This window comes from Zea mays, chromosome 2 (assembly GCF_902167145.1).
Source record: "Zea mays cultivar B73 chromosome 2, Zm-B73-REFERENCE-NAM-5.0, whole genome shotgun sequence".
Taxonomy (NCBI): domain Eukaryota; kingdom Viridiplantae; phylum Streptophyta; class Magnoliopsida; order Poales; family Poaceae; genus Zea; species Zea mays.
In genome coordinates this window covers 82450823-82460769 of record NC_050097.1, presented here as the reverse complement: position 1 = coordinate 82460769, position 9947 = coordinate 82450823, and positions in this window count along the sequence as shown.

Below are 9947 nucleotides of genomic sequence, written 5' to 3'. Positions count from 1 at the left end.
CACCTTTTCATCTTCTTTTCTTGTCGCCACTCCTATGCGACTTGGCATGTGAAGGGGATCCCTTCATTTTGTTGTCGTACTCCCCCGATGGAGCCTTCTCGTGGCTTGTAGACTTTGTCACCGCCGGTCACGATCTCCTTCTTGGCGTGTTCTCCCGACATCACTTCGAGTGGTTAAACTATAATGAAGTACCGGGCTCCGATACCAATTGAAAGTCGCCTAGAGGCGGTGAATAGGCGGAAACTGAAATTTACAAACTTTAAGCACAACTACAAGCCAGGGTTAGCGTTAGAAATAAAACCGAGTCCAAAAGAGAGGGCGAAAACAAATCAACCAAGAAATAAAGCGAGTGACACGGTGATTTGTTTTACCCAGGTTCGGTTCTTGCAAACCTACTCCCCGTTGAGGTGGTCACAAAGACCGGGTCTCTCTCAACCCTTTCCCTCTCTCAAACCGGGTCACTTAGACCCCTACAAGGACCACCACAACTTGGTGTCTCTTGCTTTGATTACAAATGTCTTGAGAACAAGAATGGAGGAAGAAGACATCGATCAAAGCGACAAGAACTAAAATGAACACGAAAATCTCTCTCTTACAAGCCACTAAGTGTTTGGAGTGGTTTTGAACTTTGGAGAGGATTTGATCTCTTGTTTGTGTCTTGGAGTGAAGTCTAGAGCTCTTGTATTGAATGCAATATGCTAGAAACTTGGATGCTTGAAGTGGTGATGGTTGGGGGTATTTATAGCCCCAACCACCAAAATAGCCATTGGGGAGGGCTACTGTCGATGGGCAAACCGGACAGTCCGGTGCGCCATCGGACACTGTCCGGTGCGCCAGCCACGTCACCCAACCGTTAGGGTTCTGACGGTTTCGATCGTTGGAGCGCTGATAGCCTGGGCCACCGGACAGTCCGGTGTCGCACCGGACAGTCACTGTTCACTGTCCGGTGCGCCTTCTGGCGCTGCTCTGACTCTGCGCGAACTATCCGCGCACTGTTCACGTTGCAGGCGACCGTTCGAGTCGACCGTTGCGCTTGGGAGCCGTTGCTCCGCTGGCACACCGGACAGTCCAGTGACCCACCGGACAGTCCGGTGAATTATAGCGGAGCGGCCTCAGAAACCCGAAGGTGAAGAGTTTGAAATCGATCCACCCTGGTGCACCGAACACTGTCCGGTGGTGCACCGGACAGTCTGGTGCACCAGACCAGGGTTCACTTCGATTTCTTTTGCTCCTTTCTTTTTTACCCTAACTTTAATCTTTTTATTGGTCTGTGTTGAACCTTTGGCACCTATAGAACATATAATCTAGAGCAAACTAGTTAGTCCAATATTTGTGTTGGGCAATTCAACCACCAAAATATTTATGGGAAAAGGTTTGACCCTATTTCCCTTTCAAAACCAAAATTAAGTCCTTCGTGATTTGTTTTTATACAAGAAAAGTAAGATGACAGAAAGGATAAATATACTTCAAGGGTAGGATATTCTTTAGTAGATGTGCTTGGATTCAGGCACAGTGTTGTTGACTGTGCGAGCTTCGGACTCTTCCCGAAAATCGCGATGTTGTTGTGCGTGTTGGTGCCCTTCTGGCTGCTGGCTTCGGGTCAGAGTAGGTGGTAGTGGTGGTGGTAATGGGAGCTGAGCCCAGGAAGCTTGAGAGTGACTTGCCGAAGCGACTGAGGTTGTAAGCTGTTGATTACCTACGTACTTTGGGACATAAGGAGAGTAGCATGAAGCAGTATGTAGGGCCTGCTTCGGCTGATTCTGCCTTGCCTCAGCTTCGGCAATCTCCTTTGCTTCTGAATTGTGACTTGGCATGTTCTTGTGGTGTGGACCTTGTCTTCACCATAGAATAAACAATATAGCCTTCTGGGATGATCTCCATATCTCCCCCCGAAGCCCCTACCGCCTCTGCCTCTTGGGACTGGTGGCCTGAAAGAGCTTTGTTGTGGCCCTGAAGACTGGGATCTGTGTTGCTGCCTTTGAGGTTGACTTCCTCTGTCATCACTTGGGTTAGAATTATGAATCGATCTGACATGCCTGGGGTGAATTCTTCCTCCAAAGCCCCTGGTCATCTTAGAAAACATGTATGCTTCTTCCCTTCTTTGGCGGAAATCATTATCAGCCCGGATGTACTCATCCATCTTCTGAAGAAGCTTCTCTAGGGTTTGTGGGGTTTCCTGGAAAAATACTGAGCCGTAGGTCCTGGCCGAAGCCCTTGATCATGGTCTCAATGACAATTTCATTGGGCACTATAGGCGCTTGTGCTCTTAGACGCAGGAACCTTCGTACATACGCTTGAAGGTACTGTGGGGGACAGATATCCCCCGGGTCCACTGGAAGAGTAAAAGACTTCACGAAAGGCCCAAGGGCCCAATAAATCGTAAGGTCATTCTTTCGTGGGCCTGGGGAGGGACAATCATCAAAGCAGGTTGACATGAGGCCGGATTGGTGCAAGCCCGGACGGCTCACAACGTTGAGCGAGCGACCACAACAGAGATCCGACTTTCCCGCGCTGGAGCCCCCATGCAACGGAGCCATGCGAGGATAGGTCGGCAGAACTATAGGGAGATAAACTCAAACAGTTCACTATCTTTTAGTTACACATTGTTACCATATCCACGTGTATTGCCCCACGGTCGAGTATATAAGGCCTAGGGGGCACCCCTTCAGAACGATCGACCCTATTACTCAGCCACCCACCTCAACTCTCTGCATTCTCAATTCAGAGAGCTACCTTGTAACCTCATTCACCAAGCATACTCCCCAGGATGTAGGGTGTTACGCATCTCTAAGCGGCCCCAACCTATAAACATTGTCCACTATCCCTCGTGCATCTGGCACGAACCATTTTGCTACAGTCGGCGACACCGTCCTACTCCTAAAAACACCTTGAGGGGCAACCCCGGGTGTGCGGTCGGACCCAAAACACCGACAGCTGGCGCGCCAGGTAGGGGGTGTGTCGATGATCCAAGCTAGCTCAATGGCCGTCACCTTCCACAGCAAGATCACCCTCCGTCCCGGATCCGTATTCTGCTTCGGAACAATCTCATCCGTAGCAGATGAAGAGGGAACTCTACACCGCATTGCAGATCCGCCGAAAAAGAAGTCTCCTCCAACAAACTCCGAAAATGTCGGAGAAGCGCAACCTCCAGCTCTCCGGAAAAAGATCGCCTTCAGAAAGTCAGGGGCCGAGAGCCCGCTGACCCGGAGAACTCCACTGTCTACTTCCCCGACAAAAGAATGGACACAGATCGCGAGGAAGAAGGAGACCAAGGGGAAGCAAGTTGTTCTTTCCGTTCCTCCGCCCTCAAAGGAGAACAGAAAGAAGGTCGCCACGACAGCAGCACCATTCTATCCCGACGTCCTCTTCATCGGGAGAGTGGAGTCGCCTCCCGTCTCCGACGACGAGCCGACCGCACCCGGAGAAGAACCACCTCAACGAGAATCCCGCCGACGGAGAAACCGGCGCCGGAACGTTCGGCGACATCACGAGGCCGGAGAACGGGATCCGGAGCAACCTATCTCGCGGGACGAGGTCTTGGAGATAGGAGAAACTCCGGAGGAACGTGTCTTCAGAGAACGAAGGAACTCCCGACGACGTGATCGTCGCCGAGCTCAAGAACAAGCTGAGCAAGACGCAAGGCAACGCCGGGAGAATCCACTCTTCGAGCGCAACCTGAATCCCGACTTCGCCCGAGCCATGAACACGCCAAGTGAAGTTGGGGGAGTACTAGCTCGGATAGCTGACAGACTCCCTCGGACTCCCGACGCCGAGGGATACCGACGACTGTTCACCCAGGCAGCCAACCATCTTCTACCGCTTGCTCACCCGCCGAACGATCTACGACACGCCATCAACAGTCGCCGAGACGCGCGAAGCTCCATCAATGCTTCGCGTGAACGACGGCATGAGAACGAGATCCGCCGCCAGGAGGAGTACGACAGGGATCATGGCATCCCAGCTCGGAGCCAGGCCACCAGAACTGAGTCGGCAACGGCCTCGACTGGCGGTACCACCCGGGGACGGTCGAGGAACCACAACAACAACTCCCCTCCCTGGGACAGACACCATCCCCGGCGACAGGAGGACACATGTGGAGTGTCTGCCCTTACTCCACGCCTTAGGGCCATTCAATGGCCCCTAACTTCAAGGTATCCAATGTCGACAAATATGAACCTAAGCAGGATCCAGGGGGCTGGCTAGCCGTCTACACCACCGCTGCTCGGGCCGCCGGGGCGTCCGAGGATGTGATGACCGCGTACTTACCCATTGTCCTCGGGCAAAACACGCTACAATGGCTGCGACATCTACCCCGACACTGCATCGACGACTGGGGAGACTTCAGTCGGTGCTTCACCGCCAATTTTCAGTCCCTCTCCTACAAACCGGCGCAACCGTGGGACCTCAAATCCATCAAGCGTCGGGGAGACGAAACTCTCCGGTCATACCTCAAAAGGTTCCAGACCATGAGAAATCGTATCCCTGAGGTCACGGAGGCGGCCGTGATCGAGGACTTCTACAGAGGATCCAATGATTCGGCCTTCGTCCGAGCCATATTGCAGAAGGCGCCGACTACCTCCGAGGAGCTGTTACGGGAAGCCGACCTCTACATCACCGCCAACGAGCGGGCCCAGGACCTCATCGGAAGAGCGAAGCCCGCACCGGCGGCACCACGACGCGACGCGAACCAGCAACCCGACAAACGCTGGGAGAAGAGGCCCCGCGAAGAAGTACACGCCGCCGGGCCACCAGCCTCTCGCGCCCGAGGAGGACCTCGCGGAGGCGAGCGCACGCTGGACGACATCCTCGACGCCCAGTGCTCGTACCACAAGGACATGCGCCACACTCTTCGGAACTGCCGGGACTTCAAGCACTCCGTCGGGCACGACCGACCCTTCCAACCTCTACCTCCTCCTCCGCCGAGGGGAGGACCAGAAGAACCACGACAACCCCATCAGCAGGAGGAGGGAGGAGGAGGAGCTTTCCCGCGCGTTGACAGGGAGGTCAACGTCATCTTCGGCGGACACGGGTCGCAGGAGAACAAAAGACAACAAAAGCTCAACGATCGCTAGATACTGGTGGCGACCACCGGTCCTCCCGCCTCATACCGGTGGTCGGAGCACCCGATCACTTTCACTCGGGCGGATCAATGGCTCAACTTCGACCACCCAGGCAAATACCCGCTCCTCGTCGATCCGGTGATCCGAGAGAGCCGGGTGAAGAAGGTGCTAGTGGACGGGGGGAGCAGCATCAACGTCACCTTCCCCCGGACACTCCAAGGCTTGGGAGTTCACCTCAAAGAGCTCCACGAGTCGGACACTCCCTTCTTCGGCATCATGCCGACTGAAGGGGAATACCCGCTGGGCCACATCTACATGCCCATCACCTTCAGAACTCCGGAGAACTACAGAACCGAGTTCCTGAGGTTCGAAGTGGCGAACTTCGACTGCAGGTACAACGCCATCATCGGGAGGCCGGGATTGGCCAAATTCATGGCCATTTCTCAATACACGTACATGATACTGAAGATGCCAGGACCACAAGGAATCATAACTGTGTGCGCCGACTTCCAAGGCGCCGCAGAGTGTTTCCGAGTGGCCATCCAAGCGGCCCTCACCACCAAGCCGTCGACGATTTCTTCAACACAGGCGAACTCTAAGCCTGAGGAGGACCTTGCAGTACCGGCAAACGAAGCTCAGGCCGCGACCTCTATGCGGCCGACTGAAGAAACTAAAAGGATCAACCTGGGGTTCGCTGATGAACGCAAGACTGCCATCATCAGCTCCAGCCTGGACGACAAATAGGAAAGCGCGCTCGTCCAGTTTCTGCAAGATAACCGAGATGTATTCGCATGGCAACCTGCGGATATGCCGGGAGTCCCAAGAGAACTGGCCGAGCACAAACTGAAGGTCTATCCCCAGGCAAGGCCGATTCGGCAAAAACTACGTTGTTTCACGCCCGACAAGAGAGAGGCCCTTCGCGCTGAGTTAGCTCGCTTGGTCGCGGCTGGATTTATTAGAGAGGTGTTACACCCCGAGTGGTTAGCCAACCCTGTTCTTGTACTCAAAAAGAATAAAGTGGATTGGCGCATGTGCGTCGACTATACTGATCTCAACAAACACTGTCCGAAGGATCCCTTCGGGCTCCCGAGGATAGATCAGGTGGTGGACTCCACCGCTGGATGTTCTGTGCTATCTTTTCTAGATTGCTATTCCGGGTACCATCAGATTAGTTTGGCAAAGGAAGACGAGGAAAAAACAGCATTCATTACTCCGTTTGGTGCTTTCTGTTATACCTCCATGCCGTTCGGCCTCAAAAACGCTGGAGCGACTTATCAGAGAGCCATTCAAACATGCTTAGCCGATCACTGGGGCAAGCGTGTGGAGGCCTACGTAGATGATGTGGTAATCAAAACGGAGAACTCGGAAAACTTCATCGAAGACTTACAGCTGGTTTTCAACAGTCTGAGGCGGTATCGATGGAAGCTTAATCCCGAAAAATGTGTTTTTGGGGTACCAGCAGGAAAGTTACTCGGGTTTATTGTCAGCCACCGGGGAATTGAGGCTAATCCGGATAAGATTGAAGCTATCATGAAGATGGAAGCACCTCGATCACAAAAGAAGGTTCAGCGACTTACTGGATGTATGGCAGCTCTGAGCAGATTTATATCTAGGCTGGGAGAAAAAGGTTTACCATTTTACAAGCTACTCAAGAAAGTGGATAAGTTTCAGTGGACTTCAGAGGCACAGGAAGCTCTAGATGCACTGAAAAGATTCTTGACAACACCGCCAGTACTGAAGCCGCCATGGCGAGCCACATCAACTCAACCAGCTAAAGATCTGCTGATGTACATCTCTTGCACGACTCACGTGGTAAGCACCGCGTTGGTAGTCGAGCGAGCAGAAGACGGACATACCTACCCAGTGTAACATCCTGTTTACTTCATCAGTGAAGTTCTGGGTCCCTCGAAGAAAAAGTACCCTCAAGTTCAGAAGCTATTATATGCAGTACTTCTAACTGCCCGCAAGCTACATCACTACTTTGATGACCACAAAGTCATAGTAGTCACTAGTTTTCCGATAGGGGATATTCTTCACAACAAGGAAGCCATTGGCCGAATAGCCAAGTGGGCTTGTGAGCTGGGATCTCATGACATCGAATTTCGACCTCGCACTGCCATCAAAACTCAAGCATTGGTTGATTTCGTATCAGAGTGGACTGAACAGCAAGTACCAGATAACCCAGAGACTGCAGAAGTATGGCGAATGTATTTTGATGGCTCGCTGAATCTGCAGGGAGCAGGAGCAGGAATTCTCTTCACCGCACCTGGAGGCGAGCACCTCAAATATGCCCTCCAGTTGCTGTTTCCGGCCTCCAACAATGCAGCCGAGTATGAAGCTCTGATCCATGGATTGAACATCGCCATATCATTCGGCATCAAGAGACTGATGGTGTACGGAGACTCTCTGGTAGTCATTAGCCAGATAAACAAAGAGTGGGATTGTTCAAGCGATTCAATGGGAAAGTACTGCACTGCCGTCCGAAAGCTGGAAGATAAATTTGAGGGTCTGGAATTTCATCATGTAGAAAAAGATCGGAACACAGCAGCCGATGTATTGTCCAAGCTAGGATCCAGTCGAACTCAGGTCCCACCTGGAGTCTTTGTACAAGAAATACTACAGCCGAGCATCTCAATGGATCAAGCAGAAGAGTGTAATATTGTGAATCAACTAGAGTCAGACTCTAATGACTGGAGAAGTCCAATCATCAGGTATATAAAGAATGAAGAGGAACCGGATGACAAAAATGCGGCCGAGCGTATTGCCAGACAGTCAGCTCACTACACACTCATTGGGGAAACATTATATAGAAGGGGTGCATCAGGCGTCCTCATGAAGTGCATCCTCTCATCTACTGGGAAGCAACTTCTGGATGAGGTTCATGCTGGGCAGTGTGGAATACACGCAGCATCCAAGACACTAGTCGGGAAGGTCTTCAGGTCAGGATTCTATTGGCCAATAGCGAAGAGTGATGCAGCCGAATTAGTTCAGAGGTGCGAAGCTTGCCAGTACTTGTCAAAACAACAACATTTACCAGCACAGCAACTGCAGACCATACCAGTGACTTGGCCCTTCGCGTGCTGGGGACTGGATATGATTGGACCTTTCAAGAAGGCTCAAGGAGGATACACTCATGTACTGGTAGCAATCGACAAATTCACTAAATGGATAGAATTCAAACCCATTGCCTCTTTGACCTCAGCTAAGGCCGTGGAATTCATACAAGACATAATATTCAGATTCGGGATACCAAACAACATCATAACTGACCTAGGATCCAACTTCACAAGTTCAGAGTTCTTCGACTTCTGCGAGCAAAAAAGCATTCAGATCAAGTATGCTTCTATAGCACATCCAAGAGCCAACGGGCAGGTTGAGCGAGCCAACGGGATGATACTGGAGGCACTCAGGAAAAAGGTCTTCGATAAGAATGAAAAGTTCGCAGGAAAATGGATAAGGGAATTGCCCTATGTCGTCTGGAGCCTAAGAACCCAGCCTAGCCGAGCTCTGCATGGAAACACTCCTTTCTTCATGGTCTATGGGTCAGAGGCAGTATTACCAGCCGACCTCAAGTTCGAAGCGCCAAGGTTGATCTTCGAAAGCATAGCAGAAGTCGAAGCCACCAGGCTGGAGGACATTGATGTACTCGAGGAAGAACGGCTGAATGCAGTAATTCAATCAGCATGATACCAGCAGACTCTAAGGCGCTATTACGACAAGGCCGTGCGGCAGCGATCCTTCTCAGTAGGAGATCTCGTCCTCCGCCGAATTCTAACGGAGGAGGGACGGCACAAGTTATCGCCCTTATGGGAAGGACCCTTCATAGTAGCAGAAGTCACTCGGTCAGGATCATATCGTCTCACTTAGATGGACGGCACAGAAGTCGGGAACTCCTGGAATATAGAACACCTCAGGAAGTTTTATCCCTAGATGTATTTCAAAAGCTATCGGGACGACGATGTACTCTGTAAAATGGAAATATGTCATCAATAAAAAAGGGCTTCAAAGATACTCAGTTTGTTCATGATTAACTTGCATTCTTACTTAGCTCGGGGTGACCACTATGCCCTGCTAACGGAGCAATCGGCTTAAGTCGGCAACGACTTAAACCGGTGCAACATGCTCGCGCTTACTTAACTCGGGGTGACCACTATGCCCTGCTAACGGAGCAATCGGCTTAAGTCGGCAACGACTTAAGGCGGTGCAACATGCTCACGCTTACTTAACTCGGGGTGACCACTATGCCCTGCTGAACGGAGCAATCGGCTTAAGTCGGCAACGACTTAAACCGGTGCAACATGCTCGCGCTTACTTAACTCGGGGTGACCACTATGCCCTGCTGAACGGAGCACTCGACAACGACTTAAACCGGTGCAACATGCTCGCGCTTACTTAACTCGGGGTGACCACTATGCCCTGCTAACGGCGCAATCGGCTTAAGTCGGCAACGACTTAAGGCGGTGCGACATGCTCACGCTTACTTAACTCGGGGTGACCACTATGCCCTGCTGAACTGAGCAATCGGCTTAAGTCGGGAACGACTCAAACCGGTGCAACATGCTCGCGCTTACTTAACTCGGGGTGACCACTATGCCCTGCCAACGGAGCAATCGGCTTAAGTCGACAACGACTTAAACCGGTGCAACATGCTCACGCTTACTTAACTCGGGGTGACCACTATGCCCTTCTAAACAGAGCAATCGGCTTAAGTCGGCAGCGCCTTAAGCCGGTGCAACATGCTCGCGCTTATATAACTCAGGGTGACCACTAAGCCCTATTAACAAAAGCAACCGACTTAAGTCAGTAGCAACTCAAGGCGATCTGACGCGCTTACGATTACTCATATAGGGATGACTTCTATATCCCGCAAACAAGTTTCAAAACCAT